This window comes from Carettochelys insculpta, chromosome 12 (genome assembly GCF_033958435.1).
Source record: "Carettochelys insculpta isolate YL-2023 chromosome 12, ASM3395843v1, whole genome shotgun sequence".
Taxonomy (NCBI): domain Eukaryota; kingdom Metazoa; phylum Chordata; order Testudines; family Carettochelyidae; genus Carettochelys; species Carettochelys insculpta.
The window spans coordinates 11,053,843-11,075,119 of NC_134148.1; the positions used below are offsets into that span (position 1 = coordinate 11,053,843).

Sequence of the window (21,277 nt, forward strand, 5' to 3'; positions counted from 1 at the left end):
GGTCAGGCTCCTGATGGTTAGGTGTGTGGTTGGAGTGGGGGTCAGGCTGCAGTGGGTTGGGTCTACTGGGTTGGGGGGGGAGGGGAGGCAGGGGTCAGGCTGCAGTGGGTTAGGTCTACCAGGTTGGCGGGGGTCAGGCTGCTGCGGGGCCAGTCTGCAGGGCTGGCAGGCGGGTGGGGTGGGGAATTAAGGTTGCTGTGTGTTGGGGCCATGGGGCTGGCACAGGGGTCAGACTGCCACAGGGCTGGTCTGCAGGGCTGGCAGCTGGGGAGGGGATCAGGCTGCTGTGGGTAGGCGCTGCGGGGCTGGTGGGGGGCTCAGGCTGCCACGGGACCAGCAGAGATAGGGGTTCTGGCTGCCATGGGTAGGGGCTGCGGGGCCGGCGAGGGGGGGCAGACTAGGGCAGGTTGGAACCAGGGGGGAGGGGATTAGCCTCATATTAGCGGGGAGAGTTCACTCGTAGAGTGAACTAAGGTAAGAAAATGTGTCCCTCATTTAAGCAAGTACTCGTAAGTGAAGTACTCATTTAACAAGGGATGAGTGTATGTTAAGAGCTGTTCTAAAGAGAATGGTGATCGATCTGATTCTCCATGTCCAAGGACAGTAACTTACGATGTAACTGATGTAATCTGCAGCAAGGAAGATTTATGTCAGATATCTGGGGGAGCGGGGGCAGGGGCAGGAAACTTTCAACTATAAGGATAGTTAAGCTCTGGAACAGGCTTTCAAGGAAGGTTTTGGAGTTCCCCGTCATTTTAAGCTTTTAAGAACAGGTTAGACAGTGCACCTGTTATAGAAGGGTGGGTACTGGCTCCTCTCTCAGCATGGGGAGATGGACTAGATGACCTCTTGAAATCCCTTCAAGCCTTGCATCTCTATCATCATAGAGTCTTAGAACTATAGTTAGATGAGACCACAAAGGTCGAGATGCAGGAGTTGTAATTTCTATAACACCCCAAATCAATGGCTATCCAGGCTCTTCTTTAAAAATGTCTAGTAAAGAGACTTCCATAACTTCCCTAGGCAGTTGGTTCCATTACCCTACCATTCTTACAGTTAGGAAGTTTTTTTCTAAAATTTAATCAAAGCATTGTAGGTTGACCGTATTGCCTCTTGTCCTGCCCTCTGGGGCAAGAGACAAGAATTCTTCTCCTTTCTTACAGCAGTGTAGTGGGGAAACTACCCCATTCCTGCAGGGAAGGGATTAAAATCCAGTCCCGGGAGAGGGCTGAGGCAGCAATTAGCTGCCAGTTAGAGCCCCACTGGACTGTGTAAACAAGGGCTGTAGGAAAGGAGAAGACTCTTGCTGCCCTAGCTGTGGAGCAGGAGTGACCTAACTGCTAGCGAAGCTACAAGGGTTTCCTAACACAGAGTAGGGCTGGGAGAGCTCTGGACAGCCAAGCTCCCAGACAGCAGGGTCTGAAAAAAGGCCTGAGGGTACTCTGGCTGCAGAAGGCAGCAGGTCCAAAACCCATTGTCAATGATGAATGGTCATTTCAGACTGCAGTCTGTCCCTGAGATAAGGGTACAGATGATGACTAGCAGTGGGCCACTGAAACATGGCAGGTACAAGGATTTGAGGTTCCCTGAGGGGGAAGAACCCCAGAGAGTGGGGGCATGGAGGCAGGGCAGTACCCTGCAGGAAGGACAACATGGTCTGGGAGGGACATGGATCCCAATATAGGTTGATGGAGAACAGACAGGTAACATTAGGCACAAAAGTAATTGTTGTGTTCTATATGGCATTATGTTTTACAATGTGAATAAACTCAAGACAGATTTCGGAGAAGAGCCCATGAGCCACCAGACAGAAGAGGGTTCTCCACATGCTGAAGAGCTAATTCCCAAGTGACCAGCACAAGGTGCCAGGGCAGTGAAACATGCCCCTCTACAGGCAGCACTTTAAGAATTAAGACCACTATCACGTTCCCTTTTAATATCCTTTTTTCCCCAAACTAAACATAACCAGTTCCATCACCTTTTGCTAATACCGTTTGTCTTTTATCATCTCCGTCACTCACATCCCGATCCACAGTCTTTAGGGCTTTTAAATAACAAACTGTTGCTGACATTATATGGCGCAACTTTCTTTGTTGTGATAGGGCTTTATGTTTTATGTGGTGATGACTTCTAATTTTTTCTGGTCTACAAAGCAAAACTAGCATGTATCGAGTGTATACAACACTTTGCTCTTGCTCTATACAGACAGGAGATGCATAATGTTAGTTTGGGCCGTTATAAAAACTTCATTCAGCTGGCAGGTGAGAAGTGGGATTTTTGGAGGATGAGAAAAGGGTGGGGAGAGTAACAAGAGCATCAAAGAAGCCACACAAAACGAAGGTAGGAAGATTGAGAAGAAATGAGTAAAACACCACTGACTTGTGTAGTATTAGAGTGAATGAGAATATTTTAGTTGCTTTCAGAGACTTCTCTTAAACTCTAAACAAAAAGGTTTCACGAAAGGTCTTAATCTCCATTAACTCCTACTCATATGATATGGCTACCAGGGCACACTGTTAACTCATATCCAGTTTCTCATCCGCTGTAATCTCCAGCACCTTTTCTGGTGAACTGGTACTTAGCCAGTCGGTCCCCAGCCTGTAGCAGTGCATGGGACTTTAAATACAGGACTTTGCACTTGTCCTTGTTGAACCTCATCATATTTCTTTTGGGACAATCCTTCAATATGTCTAGGTCATTCTGGATCCTCCTCCTACTCTGCAGAATATCTACGTCACCCTGCAGCTTAGCATCTGCAAACTTGCTCCGAGTGTAGCCCATCCCATCATACAGATCATTAATGAAGATATTTAAAAAAAAAACATCCCCAGGACTGACTCTTGGGGGCACTTCACTTGATACAAACTGACAACCAGAAATCAAGCCCAATGACCTAGCCAGCTCTCTATCCACCTTCCAATCAATTCATCCAAAGCATACTTTTAATTTGCTGACAAAAATAGTGTGTCAAGACAATTGATAAACTAGGTCAGAACAGATTTAAACATGGATCACATTTTGAAAAGAGAATGTAGGCCAATCAGCTAATTGTCTAAGGTGTTTGTACACAAATTCAAGAAGCCTGGGGGAAAAAAAGAATTAGAGGCCTTACCACAGTCAAAGTAGTATGAGGTGATTGGAGTAACGGAGACTTGGTGGGATGTTTCGCATAACTGGAACACGGTCATGGAAGGGTATAAACAGTTCAGGAAGGACAGGCTGGGGGGAAAAAAAGGAGGAATTGTGCCGTATGGAGGGGAGCAGCGTGATTGCTCAGAACTCACAGAATCACAGGGCTGGAAGGGACCTCTGGAGGTCATCTAGTCCAGCCCCCTGCTGCAAGCAGGATCAACCCCGCACAAAGTCATCCCAGCCAGGACCTTGTCCAGCCGGGACTTAAAAACCTCAAGGGATGGAGAAACCACCACCTCTCTAGGCAACGCATTCCAATGCTTCACCACCCGCCTGGTGAAGGAGTTTTTCCTCATATCTAATCTACACCTCTCCCTCTTCAACTTCTGACCATTACTCCTTGTTCTGTCATCTGACACCACTGAGAACAGTTTCTCACCCTCCTTTTTAGGGCTCCCCTTCAGGAAGTTGAAGGCTACTATTAAATCACCTCTAAGTCTTCTCTTCTGTAAACTAAACAAGCCCAAATCCCTCAGCCTATCCTCATAGATCTTGTGCTCCAGCTCCTTAATCATGTTTGTTGCTCTCCACTGAACCTGCTCAGGCAAATCCACATCCTTTTTATACTGGGGGGCCCAAAACCGGACACAGTATTCCAGATGTGGCCTCACCAGTGCCAAATAGAAGGGAATAACTACTTTTCTAGATCTGCTCGAAATGCTCCTCCTAATGCATCCTAGTATGCCGTTAGCCTTCTTGGCTACACTGGCACACTGTTTGCTCATATCCAACCTTTCATCCACCATAACCTCTAGGTCCCTTTCCATCGTACTGCTGCTTAGCCAGTCAGTCCCCAGCCTGTAACAATGCTTGGGATGCTCCTGCCCTAGGTGCAGGACTCTACACTTCTCCTGGAACCGCATCAGATTTCTTTTGGCCCAGTCCTCCCATCTATCCAGGTCCCTCTGGATTCTCTCTCTACACTCCAACGAATCTACCTCTCCCCCTAGTTTGTGTCATCCGCAAACTTGCTGAGGGTACAATCCAGTCCCTCATCCAGGTCATTAATAAAGATGTTGAATAACACCAGCCCCAGAACAGCCTTGTGGCATTCTGCTTGAAACAGACCACCATCCAGATATTGAGCCACTGACCACTACCCGTTGGGACCGACCATCAAGCCAGCTTTCTATCCATCTTATAGTCCAAGGATCCAATCCATATTTCCTGAACTTATGGACAATAATGTTGTGCGAGACCGTATCAAAAGCCTTGCTGAAGTCAAGGTATATCACATCCACTGACTTCCCCATGTCCACAGAGCTTGTTACCTCGTCATAGAAGCTAATCACATTGGTGAGGCAGGATTTGCCCCTGGTGAATCCATGTATATGGAGGCAGAAAAGACAGTTGAGAGTCTTTCGATTAAGCTTAGAGGTAGAAGCAAGAGAGGCGATGTTGTGGTTGGTGTCTGCTACAGACCGCCAGATCAGGCAGATGAGGATTTCTTAAGACAGCTAAGAGAAGCTTCCAAATCACAGACCCTGGTTCTCATGAGAGACTTTAATGAGCCTGACATTTGTTAGGAGACTAATACAGCAGTGCACAGACAATAACTTCCTGCTACAAGTGCTGAAGGAACAGACCAGGGGCCATGCACAGCTTGACCTGCTGCTCACAAACAGGGAAGAACTAGTGGGAGAAACAGAACTGGATGACAACCTGGGCTGTAGTGATCATGAGATGGATTTCAGGATACTGATGAAAGGAAGAAAGGTGAGCCGTAAAATACAGACCCTTGATTTCAGAATAGCAGACTTCAAGCCCCTGAGAGAACTGATGGGCAGGTTCCCCTGGGAAGCTAATATGAAGGGGAAAGGAGTTCAGGAGAACTGGCAGTATTTTAAAGCCTTATTAAAGGCACAGGAACAAACCATCCCAATGTGCAGTAAGAAAAGCAAATATGGTAGGCAACCAGCTTGGCTTACCAAGGAAATCCTTGATGAGCTTAAACTGAAAAGGGATGCATATAAGAAGTGGAAACTTGGACAGATGACTAAGGAGGAGTATAAATATATTGCTGGAGAATGCTGGGGAGTAATCAGGAAGGTGAAACAACAACTGGAACTGCAGCTAGCAAAGAAAGGGAAGGGTAGCAAGAAGCATTTCTACAGGCATGTTAAAAATAAGGGTGATTACCAAGGGTGTGGGGCTGTGAGTGAATGAAGGAGGTAACTTAGTGACCAATGATGTAGGAAAAGCTGAAGTACTCAATGCTTTGTTTGCCTCTGTCTTCACGGACATGGTCCGCTCCCGGACAACTGCACAAGGCAATGCAGTTGGGAAGGAGGTGGGCAGCCCTCGGTGGGGAAAGAAAAGTAAAGAGCTATTTAGAAAAGCTAGACATACACAAACCCATAGATCCAGATTTAATGCATCCAAGGGTACTGAGGGAGTTGGCAAATGTCACTGCAGAGGCTTTGGCCATTATCTTAGAAAACTCTTGGAGATGAGGAGAAATCCCGGATGACTGGAAAAAGGCTAATATAGTGCCCATCTTTAAAAGGGGGAAGGAGGACAATCCAGGGAACTATAGACTGGTCAGCCTTAGTTCAGTACCCAGAAAAATCATGGAGGGGATCCTCAAGGAATCCATTTTGAAGCACTTGGGATAGGGGAAAGTGATCAAGAGTAGTCAACATGGATTTAACAAGGGCAAGTCATGACTGACCAATCTGATTAGCTTCTATGATGAGGTAAAAAGCTCTGTGGACATGGGCAAGTCGATGGATGTGATATTAGGGAAATATGGATTGGATCTTTGGCCTAGAAGATGGATAGAAAGCTGGATAGATGCTCAGGCCCAACAGGTAGTGGTCAATGGCTCAATATCTGTTTGGTGGTTGGTTTCAAATGGAGTGCCCCAAGGATCAGTTCTAGAGCCAGGATTGTTCAATGTCTTTATTAATGATCTGGATGTGGGAATGGATTGCACCCGCAGCAAATTTGCAAATGACACTAACCTAGGGGGACAGGTAGATATGTTGGAAGGTAGGGATAGGATCCCAAGTGACCTACATAAACTGAAGGAGTGGGGCAAAATTAATCTGCTGAGATTCAACAATGAGAGAAGAATCCCAAGCATTGTTACAGTTGGTGACTGACTGGTTAAGTAGCAGTGCAGCAGAAAAGGACCTGGGGATTACAGTGGATGAGAAGATGGATATGAGTCAACAGTGTGTCCTTGTAACTAAGAAAGCTAACAGCATATCGGGGTGCATCAGGAGGAACATTTCCAACAGATCTGGAGAAGTTATTTTTCCCCTCTATTCAGCATTAGTGAGGTCACATTTGGGGTCCAATTCATGGCCCCCAGTACAGAAAGGATGTGGATGCACTGAAACTGGTCCAGCAGAGGGCAACAAAAATGATAGGGGGCTAGAGCACATGACCTAGGAGGAGAGGCTGAGGGATTTGGACTTATTTAGTTTGTAGATGAGAAGAGTGAGGAGCGATTTGATAGCAGCCTTCAGCTTCCTGTTGGGGTGTCCAAAAAAGGATGGAGAGAGGCTGTTCTCAGTGTGATGGGTGGCAGAACAAAAAGCAATGGTTTCAAGTTCCAGAGGGGCAGGCGTAGGTTAGGCATTAGGAAAAACTATTTCACCAGGAGAGTGGTGACGCACTGGAATGTGTTACCTAGAGAGATGGTGGAATCTCCATCCCTAGAGGTTTCTAAGTGCCAGCTTGACAAACTCTTGGCTGGGATGATTTAGTTGGGATTGAGCCTACTCTGGGCAGGGGGCTGGATTCGGTGACTGCCTGAAGTCACTTCCACCCCAGGATTCTATGATTCCAACTAGATAAACTGAGCCAATTCCAGCTTTGGTTTGAGTTGCATGTACTTTCATGGAGCTTGAATTTGGCCCACATGTGCAGATGGAATTCAGACTTCTCTGGAAACTAATTCAAGAATTAAAGCGTTTCCAGTACTTCTTGTGCCAAGCACAAGACTGTGTAGGACAACAAGATGTATCCTCTTATAGTGAACACCAAGCTTTAAAAGGCTTTGTACAAATTCCACAAATAAAAGCTTCCCACACAAGCTAAAATCTTGCTGATGTTCTCAAAATACTGCAGTTTGACTGCTCGTTCAGAATTCCTGTCATTGAAGTAACTGCTTAGAAATAGTATGGACTTCAGCAAGTAATTTAAGTTTGCAAGCAGAATTAGTTTTATTAAAACAAAAAATTCTAAAATTTAGTGACTGTATTTGGTTAACTATTCAAATATGTTATTTAGTATCATTTAATGTAACAGAGCATCTGTTTCCTGTTATTTACCTTTGTATTTCTTGTAACTTGTGGCTACCTGTTCTGTACACCTGTGAGAGTTGTCTTCAATATGATATTTATCAATGCTAGATTTATGCTGTTTGGCATTTTTGGCCAAGTTCCATGGGAGGGACGGTCAAGTTGTCCCACAGCACACAAGAACTAAACCCCAGAGTACTCCACAGAATCATAGGGCTGGATGGAACCTCAGGAGGTCATCTAGTTCAGCCCCCTGCTTCAAGCAGGATTAACCCCCACTAAGTCATCCCAGCCAGGACCTTGTCCAGCCGGGACTTAAAAACCTCAAGGGAAGAGAATCTATCACCTCTCGAGGCAACACATTCCAATGCTTCACCACCTTCCTGGTGAAGTAGTTTTTCCTAATATCTAACCTACACCTCTCCCTCTTCAACTTCTGACCATTATTCCTTGTTCTGCGATCCGACACCACTGAGAACAGTCTCTCACCCTCCTCTTTAGAGCTCCCATTTGGGAAGTTGAAGGCTGCTATTAAATCACCTCTAAGTCTTCTCTTCTGTAAACTAAACAAGCCCAAATCCCTCAGCCTATCCTCATAGGTCCTGTGCTCCAGCTCCTTAATCATGTTTGTTGCCCTCCACTGAACCTGCTCAGGCAAATCCACATCCTTTTTATACTGGGGGGCCCAAAACTGGACACAATATTCCAGATGTGGCCTCACCAGTGCTGAATAGAAGGGAATAACTACTTTTCTAGATGTGCTCGAAATGCTCCTCCTAATGCATCCTAGTATGCTGTTAGCCTTCTTGGCTACAAGGGCATACTCTTTACTCATATCCAGCCTTTCATCCACCATAACCTCTAGGTCCCTTTCCATCGTACGGCTGCTGAGCCAGTTGGTCTCCAGCCTATAACAATGCTTGAAATTCTTCTGCCTGAGGTGCAGGACTCTACACTTCTCCTTATTGAACCGTATCAGGTTTCTTTTGGCCCTGTCCTCCAATTTATCCAGGTCACTCCGGATTCTCTCTCTACCCTCCAATGTATCTGCCTCTCTCCCTAGGTTTGTGTCATCTGCAAACTTACTGAGGGTGCAATCCAGTCCCTCATCCAGGTCATTAATTTAGATGTTGAATAACACCAGCCCCAGAACCAAGCCTTGTGGCACTCCGCTTGAAACTGACCACCGTCCAGATATTGAGCCACTGATCACTACCCGTTGGGCCCAACACCTCCAACACCTAGTGAAAGTGTTAAGAACCTGGAATACACCCTCAGAAGCCAGAATATGTGGCTCATGTCTATTGAGCACATATGAATGCTTCGGAGAGGGTAAAAGATTTGCATAGCAACATGGTGCAGATGCTTGAGCCTGTGTCTGGAGAGACCAGGTCTACAAACATGAGCTACATGGACCTGGGTTTATCCTGCAAGGCAGACATAACCCTTGGTTACAGAAATGCCTATTGGAATGTTTCATAGGCATTTATTATCCAGCTCAGCCGCCAGGGCTATAGAAAAGACTGGTAACTTAAGGTATGCAAACTACAACTTACATGAATCAGAGAGGTAGCCGTGTTAGTCTGCAGCTTCGAGAACAACAAGAAGTCCTGTGGCACCTCATAGACTAACAGATATTTTGGAGCATAAGTTTTCGTGGCCAAAGACCTGCTTCATCAGATGCATGACTGGGGGCATGGGGGTCAGAGGGGTATTTAAACAGTGGAGTCCCAGTAAAAGGGAGGGCCAGAGCTCACACGGTCTATTCAGTCAAGGTGGAAATTATCAGTAGTATGCATCAAAAGAGGAAAAAACAAGTCAGATCAGACAGCGGGGATGTGGCCCATTGTCAGATGCTAATGTGGAGATGTTAACACTCAGGGCAGAGAAGCTGCTCTTGTAAGGGGCCAGCCAGTCCCAGTCTGTGTTTAATCCTCAGTTGATAGAATCAAATTTGCAAATAAATTGCAACTCAGAGACTTCTCTCTTCATCTGATTTTTGAAATTTCTTTGTTTTAGGACTGCTACTTTTAAATCTGTTATTGAGTGTCCAGGGAGACTGAAGTGTCCTCCCACAGGTTTTTGTACATTACCATTCCTGATGTCTGATTTATTGTGTTACACAGAGACTGTCCAGTTTGGCCAATATAAATTGCAATGGGGCATTGCTGGCATGATGGCACATATTAAATTAGTAGATGTGCAGGTAAAGAAGCCCCTAATAGTATGGCTGATGTTAAGTCCTGTGATGATGTCACTGGTGTAGATATGTGAGCAGAGTTGGCAGCGAGGTTTGTTGCCGGGATTGGTTCCAGGTTTAGAGTTACTGTGTTGTGATCTATAGTGGCTGGTGAAAATTTAAGGTTGGCAGGCTGTCTGTAGGCGAGGACAGGCCTCCCTCCCAAGGTCCGTGAGAGTGAAGTGTCATTGTCCAGGATTTGCAGATCACTGATGACGTATTGGAGAGGCTTTAGCTGGGGGCTGTATGTGATGGAGAGTGGTGTTCTCTTGTTTTCCTTGCAAGGCCTGTAGCAGGTGGCTTCTGGGTACTCATATGGCTTATCAATCTGTTTCCTCACTTCCTTAGGTGGATATTGTAGTTTGAGGAAATCTCAGTAAAGGTCTTGTAGATGTTTGTCTCTGTCTGATGTACCTTAGTGCCCGGCTGTATACAATGGATCATGCAGTGTGACCTGGATGGAAGCTGGAGGTGTGTAGATAAGCATAGCAGTCTGTGGGTTTTCAGTATAGGGTGGTGTTTATGTGACCATCGCTTATCTACATAGTAATGTCCACGAAGTGGATCTCTTGCTTGGACTGGTCCAGGCTAAGATTGATGGTGGGGTGGAAACTGTTGAAATCACGGTGGAACAATTCAGGGGCATCCTTTCCATGGGTCCAGATGATGAAGATGTCATCAAGGTAGTGCAGGTAGAGGAGGGGCGCTAGTGGACGAGAACAGAGAAAGCATCATTCCAGGACAGCCATAAAAATGTTGGCATACTGTGGGGCCATAAGGGTGCCCATAGCAGTGCCACTGATTTGAAGGTATAAATTGTCCTCAAATCTGAAATAGTTGTGGATGAGGACAAAGTCACAAAGCTCCGCCACCATTTGTGCCTTGGCCTCATCAGGGATAATGTTCCTAACAGTTTGGAGTCCATCTTCATGTGGGATCTTGGCGTAAAGGGCCTCTACATCCATGGTGAGCAGGATGGTGTTTTCAGGGAGGTCACCAATGGATTTAAGTTTCCTGAGGAAGTCGGTGGTATCTCGAAGAAAGTTGGGAGTGCTGGTAGCACAGGGTCTATGTAGAGAGTCCACATATCCAGACAATCTTTTGGTGAGGGTGCCAATGCCTGAAATGATGGGGTGTCCAGGATTCGCAGGCTTATGGATCTTAGATAGCAGTTAGAATAAAACTGGTTTGGGTTCAAGGGGTGTGTCTGTGTAGATTTGTTCCTATGGTTTTATAGGGACGGTCTTGAGCAGATGCTGTCGTTTCTTTGTGTATTCCTCAGTGGGATCCTGGGACAGAGGCTTGTAGAATGTGGTATTGGAGAGTGGCCTGGCAGCCTCCCTTTGGTAGTCCGTCTTACATGAAGTATCACAGCAGCTTTTTCTAAATGGTTTCAATACTTCCAATAGGAAGTTTGGGGCTGAAAACACCAAAGGTTTCTGTGGGTGACAAGCCTTTTTTCATCAGCTCTGCAAAGGATACATATCATTCCTCCATCTTCCATGCTGTCTACTTGCTTTCTGTGTACACTTCCAGCTCTAGGAACACAGTAATTTGATAGTCATGGAGCATGAAGGCAGTGTTTAACCACTTTATGAGGTTACTCGAGAACTCCAAGTCAGAGCTTTTTTTGGAGTGTTTCAGGGTATGTATAACATACCTGAGGTCATGTCATTCTTATACAACCTTTATTACATTGCCTGTGACTTACATTGAAGTATTTTTAATATTGCTATACTGCACCATTATTCTGTTAGCTTTTAACTTGGTATTTGAACAGAAGGATTTAAATAAATCCTTTCTACTTGATCAAGGTTTGTGATTTAATCAAAGTGAGGTACCATTGCTTTACATATCTTATGATTCAAACTATGTAATGAACAAATTGCAAAATAAAATTTATTTATTGTGTCAAGCGGGAAGTCAAAATAAATCATTACAGTGCTATCTTCTGGCTTTAACCTACAAGAAGGCTGGGATGGAGCAAATGACCAGACAGGAAACCTACGACTTGGTAAGCTGTCTAGCGAGAAGAGCAGAAGAGTCTGAGTCAGGATAACTAAGATCTGATCCAGTCACCCTTGAAGCAAGTCCAATTATTTTGCATTCACTGACACACAAATTGGGAGTTAGACCATACCCCGTGACTATCTCCACTGCCTAAGTAACCATGGCAGCTAAGAAGCCCGTGACTATGACATGAAGTAGATTGAATCCAAATGAACAAACAGTCCAGTTATCAGATGTTTGGCTGGGAACTTGGCTGTGGATAGAAAAACACCTTCATCACAGATTTTTCTCTCTCTAACTTACACACAAAAGCAACCCAAAACCTACTGAGAAAGAAGAAGAGGAGACACCATGGAGTACAGCAAAGGCAGGCAGATTTTAAAAGGTAAGCAGAGTTTGACTGAATGAAAGCACAGCAGAGAGAATTCGAGTCAGATCAAAATACACTGCCATTACCAATGCAACTTTACGGCCCAATCTTTACTTCGGCTTTATTCTCCATTGATTTAACCGCCCCCTCGCATGGACACCCCAATCAGATGAAGAACATCCACAAAGCGGCACTAGTCTACTTACAGCTTTGTCTTGTCTATGACTTAACAGGTGTGATACTGCTGCTGGCTCAGGTTAAGTAATGGTTCCAACACTCAGAACCTAGCAAAAACAAGGCACTTGTTATTTAGGTGCTAGTTTAAGCAGCATGATATCCCTCAGTATTTAGACAAGACTTGAATACACAAAAGGTGTCTGGGATTTATTTGAGGGTTGCTTTGGGCGGGTGATGGTTAAAATAACTGGCATACAAACGCAAACATTGCTCAGTCTTGCCATCTTGTGGAAGGTTCCCCAACTCCTCCCCCCAACCTCTTACACACTCTTGTGCTTTATTCATGTGTAGCATTAATATCACAGAAGTGTAGCTTCAGTGGCTACCAGGGAGCAGGAGGAATAACCTCTGGTACGTAGCTACATAAAGTTAGTTGCACAGGAACTGTTTAAATAGAAGGAGACCACTGAGAAAATCTTTTATATATGGACCAGACTGAGACAAAAATGGTAACACCCACTCCTGGAAGATGGCACCACACAAGGGCTATGTCTACACTAGCCCAAAACTTTGAAATGGCCATGCAAATGGTCATTTTGAAGTTTACTAATGAAGCACAGAAATACATATTCAGCGCCTCATTAGCATGCGGGCGGCTGCGGCACTTCGAGATTGACGCGGCTCGCCGCTGCGCGCCTTGTCCAGACGGGGCTCCTTTTCAAAAGGACCCCGCCTACTTCAAAGTCCCCTTATACTTCGAAGTAGGTGGGGTCCTTTCAAAAAGGAGCCCCATCTGGATGAGCCGTGTGGTGGCCATTTCGAAGTTTGGGGCTAGTGTAGACACGGCCTCCAGGTTCTGAAAAGGCCTCAATGTGACAGCTGGCAAAGATTACACTGTATGGATCATAACTCTTCCTGCCCTTTGGTTCAACAGTAGGTGGAGATATTGACACAAAAGGTGACGTATTTCCAGACCCTGGCTTGGATTGCCACCAGCAGTAACTTGTTAACAAAACCCTGAAGAAGCAAGACAGCATTGATATAAGACAGCAGAAAGGCTCTTTATTTCCCCCACTTTATCATGGACCATTTCCCTGATAGGTGCCAAAATTCCCATATAAACTAAATTGGTGGAAAGAGAGGATCTGGCTAATCAAATTGCATAACGACTCAACTATAATTACTCAGTCAGTCTATATCATTGACAGCCATCAGACATCACTTCACACCAACTAAAAGTGGTTTTACTATAAGCTTTCTTACATGGAATCAGAAGAGAGCTTGCATAAGCATAAGTAATTTCCATCTGTGCACTACTTCAAAGATCTTATGTAATCCTCCATACGCAGCCTCACACTGAACGCTAACTAAAATAATCAACATCAACTTTGCGACAATTTTGTAAAATAAGGGCTGAAATTCAGGTCAGCACTGTGGACAAGGAGGCATTTATGCAACTGAGCGTACAAATGCAATAAACTGCAAATTGCTAGTCCAGCCATCTAAAAGGTTATTGGCATGTACATTTATGTTAGTGGCATACTACCTCTGTGTCTGTATGCAAAATCCACCAGTTTGCAATTCTGCAACTGACATAGAAGATATACGACACTGCATCTCAGTGAAATGTACAGTATGCATGTCCACAACAACCAGTTTATTCAATACAATACAAACCTACCCGATATTAGACACTGCTAAAAATACAATTCTGGACATTGAAAAGTACAATGAATTTCACCTTTACTCTGACACCATTCACACAGAAGAGCAAATAGAAAGGTTACTCACCGTACTAACGGCGGTTCTTCGAGATGTGTCCCCGTAGGTGCTCCACATTAGCTGTTGGGCTCGCCTGGCGCCGCAGATCGGATCTTCCAAGCAGATTCTGCCACACCGCGCATGTGCCGGTACGCGCTGCTCCCTTGCGCGCTCCTGGCCACGTGCACGATCCGGTCCCCGCCAGTTCCTTGACCAACTGCCTCGGATGCTCCTACAAAACACTAAACAGAGATCCGAAGCGGGGAGGATGGGCGGGTAGTGGAGCACCCACGGGGACACATCTCGAAGAACCACCGTTACTATGGTGAGTAACCTTTCTTTCTTCTTCGAGTGTCCCCGTGGGTGCTCCACATTAGGTGACTACCCAGCAGTAACCCAAGATAGGAAGTGGGTAATCGGATTATGTGCAGCTTGTCCCCGAGAGGACCGCTGTCGAGAGAAGGGTATCCTCTTGGAATACCCTGTGAAGGGCGTAATGTTTGGAGAAGGTGTCATAGGATGACCAGGTCGCCGCTCTGCAAATGTCTTTTAGCGCAACGCCCTTGAAAAAGGCTGTTGATGCCGCCACCGCCCTAGTGGAATGAGCCCTGGGCGTGGCCAGTAAAAGGAGTTCTTTTTGAGTTCGTAGCACATTTTTATGCAGGATACGATGTGCTTTGAGATTCTCTGCGAAGAGAGACCTTCTCCTTTCGATTTGGGAGTGAGAGAGACTAGGAGTCTATCCGTTTTCCGGAAGGACTTGGTCCTGTCTATATAGAAGGCTAGCGCCCTCCTCATGTCCAGGAGGTGTAGGCGCGCCTCTTTGTTAAAGTTATGAGGCTTTGGATAAAACGAGGGTAAAACAATACGTTCGTTAATGTGAAACTCAGAAGAAACTTTAGGAACAAAGGCTGGATGCAGCCGTATGGTTACCGCCTCCTTGGAAAAAACAGTGCAGGGTGGCGTTGCCATAACTGCCGCAAGCTCCCTCACCCTGCGAGCTGACGTGATTGCGAGAAGAAAGGTCGTCTTTATTGTAAGGAGGCGGAGGGAAACCGTGGCCAAAGGCTCGAACGGTGGTCCCGTTAGCACATTAAGCACCAGGTCCAAGTTCCAAGAAGGTGGAAGCGGTTTCCAAGGGGGGTATAGGTTTACCAACCCTTTGAGGAACCTGGTAACCATGGGATGGGCGAACACCGTGTGCCCTTCCTCTTCGTGTCTGAACGCCGAAATGGCGGCAAGGTGCACCTTTAACGAGCATAGTGAGAGTCCTCCTCTCTTGAGGTCCAGTAAATATTCTAATATCACAGGTATAGGCACCGAAAGGGGGGCTAGCTGTTTGGTAGAACACCATGCCGTGAAGCGAGTCCATTTCTGCTTGTAGGTCTTCCTGGTGGAAGTCCTCCTGCTACTTTCTAGGACTTGCTGCACTTCCTCCGTACATGTGCTCTCTAGGGAGCTGAGCCATGGATTAACCATGCTTGTAGTTGCAGGCCTTGGGGGTGCGGATGCACTATGCACCCCTGGGCTTGCGTGAGCAGATCCGGCGCCACCGGAACGGGCATCGGTGGACGGTCCGACATGTGCAGGAGTAGGGGGAACCATTGCTGTCGATCCCATGTTGGGACTATCAGAATCATTTGGGCCCCTTCCATCCTGGCTTTCTGCAAGACTTTGTGGATCAGCACTGTGGGAGGAAAAGCGTAGAGCAGGGGGCCCCTCCAGGAGATCGCGAATGCGTCCCCCAGGGACCCCCCGTCCCAGTCCTGCCCTGGAGCAGAATCGTGGGCACTTCTTGTTGTGTTGAGTGGCAAACAGGTCTATCTGGGGAAAACCCCATGCGTGAAAAATCGGTCGTAGCAGATCGGGACGGATCTGCCACTCGTGCGTGAGTGCAAAACGCCTGCTCAGCTGGTCTGCCTTCACATTGTGAGCGCCTGGTAAGTACGAGGCTTTCAAAATTATATTGTTGGCGATGCACCAGTTCCATAACCGGACTGCTTCTGCACATATGGCACGGGACCGAGCTCCTCCTTGCCGATTTATATAAAACATGGTGGAGGTATTGTCTGTACTGATCCCGACAACTTTGCCTTGTATATGGTCTCGACAGTGTCTGCAGGCATTGAACACTGCTCTGAGCTCCAGTATATTTATGTGCAGTGACTGCTCCGTGGAGGACCACAGCCCTTGAGTCACCTCTTCGCCCACGTGTGCTCCCCACCCTATGAGGGAGGCATCTGTAGTAAGAAAAAACGATATTTGCGGTTGGTGGAAGGGTACCCTTGTTAGCAAGTTTTTGGGGTTTACCCACCATTGCAGGGATTTGTGCACCTCTGCTGTGGGCAACACCACCCTGTGAACGGTGTGTGCTGCCGGTTTGTATACGCTCGCCAGCCAGTGCTGCATGCTGCGCATGTGTAACCTGGCGTTCTGTACTACGAACATCGCCGCTGCCATGTGGCCCAGCAGCTGTAAGCACGTAAGGACCGGCACCGTAGGGCTGAAGGTGATGACCTGCACGAGGGAGCCGATGGCCCGAAAGCAAGTCTCTGGTAGATACACTCTCGCTGTAATAGAATTTATGCGTGCCCCTATGAACTCTATGTCCTGTGTGGGGTCTATCTTTGATTTTGTCAGATTGATAACCAGGCCGAGCGAAGAGAAGGTGCCTGCTGTGACGCGTATCATGCGTAGTACCTCCTCCTTCGAGGCCCCTTTGAGTAGGCAGTCGTCCACATACGGGAATATAAATACACCCTGTCTGTGCAGGTAGGCTGACACCACTGCCAAGGTCTTGGTGAAGACTCTGGGGGCCGAGGAGAGGCCAAACGGTAGGACCTTGTATTGAAAATGTTCTTTGCCTACCATGAACCGGAGGAATCGCCGGTGAGCCGGATGGATAGCTATGTGAAAATAAGCGTCTTGTAAGTCGAGGGCTGCAAACCAATCTCCATCGTCCGGTGCCGTAAGGATGGAGGCGATTGTGATCATCCGAAAGCGCTGCTTGCGCAGGTAACGGTTGAGGCCTCGAAGATCTAAGATGGGCCTCCAGCCTCCAGTCTTTTTCTCCGTGAGGAAGTACCTCGAGTAGAACCCTTTTCCTTGCAGTTGCTCCGGTACTTTTTACACTGCCCCTATGAGCATGAGATGGTCTACCTCCTGCTTGAGCCTCGCTACGTGGGAGGCCTGCTGGAGGTGGGGCCTGGGTGGAGGTCGTGGCGGTGGGAGCGACTGGAAGGGGATGGCGTACCCCGTGGCTATGATCTCCAGCACCCATTTGTCTGTGGTGATCCTTTGACACTGGTCGTAGAATGGTCGGACGCGATGGTGAAATAGTCGCTTCGGATGACCTTGTACGACGGTAGTGATGGCGCAGCCCTGGATCTGTGTGTCAAACTTGTGGCCTTTGGCCCTGTCCCGAGGACGCACAGCTCTGTTGGGAACGTCGCCTGGGAGTTCTTTACTGCTGGTGCTGTTGATGTCGCCCTTGCTCGTAACCCCTGTGGTACTGGGCACGCTGTTGCTGGTACTGGTACCGTCTTTGTTGAGGGTAGTACTTTTTCTTTCTGTATGGAGGGGTGTAAATCCCCAGGGTCCTAAGTGTGGCTCTTGAATCTTTACTGGAATGAAGGACCGAGTCAGTTGATTCAGCAAACAGCTTCTGCGAGTCGAAGGGAAGATCGACTATCTTTGCCTACAGATCCCTCGGTATACCCGAAGTCTGGAGCCAGGACTCCCTTCACATCACCACTGCCGTAGCTGTGGAGCGTGCTGCTGTGTCCGCAACATCCAGGGCGATCTGAACTCCCGTCCTTGAGGCCGCGTAGCCTTCTTGCACGATGGCCTTGAGCACCGGTTTCTTGTCCTCTGGAAGCGAGTCCATGAGGGAGGTTAACCTAGTGTAGTTGTCAAAATTATGGTTCGCTAAATGCGCTGCGTAATTTGCCGTTCGCAACAGTAGAGTGGAGGAGGAGTAGACCTTTCTGCCGAACAGCTCTAGCTTCTGGGCATCTTTGTCTGTTCCCCCTGTCTTGAATTGAGATATCTTTGATCTTTGTTGCGACGACTCCACCACCAAGGAATTTGGTTGTGGGTGGCTGAACAGGAACTCCATGCCCTTCGCCGGCACAAAGTATTTCTTATCCGCTCTCTTGTGGACAGGCAGAATAGTCGCAGGGGTCTGCCATATCATAGTGGCGGACTCCAAGATTGCTTCATCAAGCAGTATTGCTATTTTGGAGGAGGCCGGAGGTCTCAGATTTTTGAGGAGCTTATGGTGTTTCTCTTGCACCTCTGCTGTCTGGATGCCTTGCGTGAAGGCCACCCTTTTAAACAGCTCTTGAAACTGTTTGAGATCGTCCGGAGGATGGACGTCCCCTGGGGCCGTAGCCTCGTCCAGGGAGGAGAGCGAGAAACCACTAGGGTACGCCTCTCTGGACCCTTCCGGTTCCTGTTGGTGATGGTACATCCGCTCGCTGGAAGCTTTCAAGGGAAAATCTCGGGGTTCCATAACCAGTTCTCTGAGATACTTGAGTCTCTGTCCCCGTTCGCGATTGCCCTCGGGGATACGGGACCGTCTGTGGGGATCTTTCCCTGGTAGACTGCCGGTGGTGTCTATGCCCCGCGTGATAGGGGCGACCATGGCAGCATGGGCACTGTTCTTGGGAAGGTGACCTAGACCACTCCCTTGGTGCATACCCTCTGCGTCTGGGGGAGCGAGATCGTCGAGAGATCTGGGACACTGGAGAGAGCGATTTGTGATAGTATTCCAGCGGCTCAAACCCCAGGAAGGGTGAAGGTGGTCCCAGCCGGGGCAAGGCTGGTTGTAAAAATGGAGACGGGGGCTCCGGGTAGGCTAGGGGGGACCCCTGCCTTCTGGTTGGAGTCTGCAGCATAAGCGGAGGGCTGAGAGAAAGCAACTCTGCAGCCCTGTCTGGAGAGGGACTGCGGTGCCTCGTTTTGTGTGCAGCCTTCCCCCTCCCTTGAGGAGGTAACTCCGCCCCCTGACGTGTAGGGGATCTCGGCCCCGTCCGCGCCGTGCTCGGCACGCTCATGGGCGGTGCCGCATGGGCGGTGTCCTCTGGTGCCTGCAGGCTGCGTGCCTGCGCGCTCTGCACCGCCGTTTCCCCGGGGGTCGGTGCCGCCGGTACCGGCGCTTGTTTAGCCGCCGCCCTGCCTGCAGTGTGGGGTGCCTGTTTGATTATCGGAGGCTGAGCCGCCTCCACATGGCTCTCCGTGCCACCACCGATCAGCTGTTGCTGCGGCTGGGGTCTGCGCGCTCCTCCCGTCCCGCTCGCTGTTGCTGCCGGCAGGGATCGGGCTGGGGAGGCTTTCCTCAATTTTTGCGCTGATGGGGTGAGGGAGGCGGCTTTCCTTTTATGGGCCCCGGAGGGTCCCTCCTGCTGCGGCCGCTCCGGCACGTCTGGCTGGAGGGCCTTGTCGAATAGCAGCATTTTAAGCCGCATCTCCCTGTCCTTCCTTGCTCTGGCTGTTAATTTTGCACAGAAGGAGCATTTCTGCGTGACATGGGACTCCCCCAGGCACCTTATGCAGAGACTGTGCCCATCAGACGCTGGCATTGCCTCTCGGCAGGACTCACATTTCTTGAATCCTGAAGAGGACATTGTTGGTGAGTCTTTCAGTTGTTAATGGGTACTTAGCACCTTCTCTGTGCTGTTTTTCCCCCTCTCCGATGGCCTGCCACGGCAGGAGGGCTAATGGCCCTAGGCTCCTGGCCTCCGGTGCTCTGCTTGTTACTAGAACTGGACTGAATGCCGTCCCGCTTGTTGTTTCTTTTTTTTTTTTTTTTGAAAATAACAACTGGCTAACTTAACAGTAGCCTAAGAACTTGAAAACTTTAAAGAAAAAACAGTTAAAACCATTGAATACGCTAACTTGGCCGTAGCCTAGTCGGATTCCGTCTGCAGTCGACAGCGGTTAAGAGGAACTGGCGGGGACCGGATCGCGCACGTGGCCAGGAGTGCGCAAGGGAGCGGCGCGCACCGGCGCATGCGTGGTCCGGCAGAAACTGCTTGGAAGATCCGATCTGCGGCGCCGGGTGAGCCCGACACCTAATGTGGAGCACCCACGGGGACACTCGAAGAAGAACTACCTTTCGACTCTACAACTCAAAAAGCCTCTTTATGGCAGTTTTCCTTAAAACCTCATGAAATGCAATCAGAACAAGGCCAACTTTCTTAAAACATTGTTTAGTTTACTTGGTACATTCTTATGCACAAAGCAGTTAGCAGGAACTCAAGTGCTTAATTAGCATTTAACATTTATTGCAGCAATTGTACAGTAGGTCACATGGACCATGTTATTGTTATTCCACTACTACAGCTCCAGACAACCTTCACAGGCATGTATATGACTGGCAAATCCATTCTATACATCTGGAAGCATCACTTTAAAAATATTTCAAACCTCTCTGAGATAACACAGTTCAGCTTGGCACATTTTTGAAAACACTGTTTGAAACCTTCCCCAGGCTGAGATACACCACTTCCTCTGTACTGTCTCATTTCACCTTCAACCTAATGCTAGTCCTTTTCAGGGTGGACAAAAATAGATGATTTAAAAAAAAAATCAGATTTTTAACGTCATCAAATACTACATTTCTCATTTAAAAAATAAGCATTGCAATTAAATCTCATCACAAACATGCAGTACATAAACTTACAGTCTCAAAAAAAAATGAATTAATGGCTCTAATCCCATGGTGTCCAACCAGTTCTGAAGCTATATCAAAGTAGCTACATTATTCTGAAAATGTAATTTTCAAAAACAGGAATAAGACTCAAAATTGTAAATCGCAGCTTATGACACATGATGATTTTCGGTCTAAGCAGCATATTTAAGCTATTTCATGAACTCTCCTTCCAGAAAGACGGGTCAAATTAACAGAAAGTGGTGTCAGAGTGCAGAAAGATCTGAATTTTTTTTTTTTTAAATCTCTGAAAATTTTTGTTTTTTGATTTAAAAAAATGTTGAATGTAATTATTTTTGAGTTTTTATTGCTAAGGCCAATTAGCCACATACAACCATCCACATAGCCACAGTTGCTAGCATGTTGAACACCACGGCTCTAATCTCTCCAACCTAACCACCAGCTCTGGCTTCTTGAAAGTTCTGGGCTTTCAATTGCTGTTTTTCAGCAGATTAAAGTAACGTGCAAAATAAAATAAAGTAGTGACAGGATGGATAGAATTGGTGTTGTTCTGTACTTATGTGGTGGTGGACCTGGGCCAAGAATAGTGGAGCAGTTAGTTAAGA

General features: G+C 47.4%; 1 protein-coding gene across 6 annotated transcripts in view; it reads right to left on the minus strand.

Annotated features, from left to right (window-relative positions):
* The window catches only part of TLN2 (talin 2), a 495,540-nt gene that overhangs the window by 360,350 nt on the left and 113,913 nt on the right, over window positions 1-21,277 (minus strand). Inside the window, exons 3-4 of one of the 6 annotated variants that reach the window (XM_075006261.1) lie at window positions 12,268-12,345; window positions 3,113-3,219 (exon numbers count right to left, since the gene is read on the minus strand). The exons of 4 other annotated variants lie outside the window; for them this stretch is intronic. The gene's annotated coding sequence lies outside the window, so the exon portion shown is untranslated. The remainder of the gene's footprint in view (window positions 1-3,112; window positions 3,220-12,267; window positions 12,346-21,277) is intronic. One more of the 6 variants, XM_075006262.1, reaches the window with a different exon arrangement.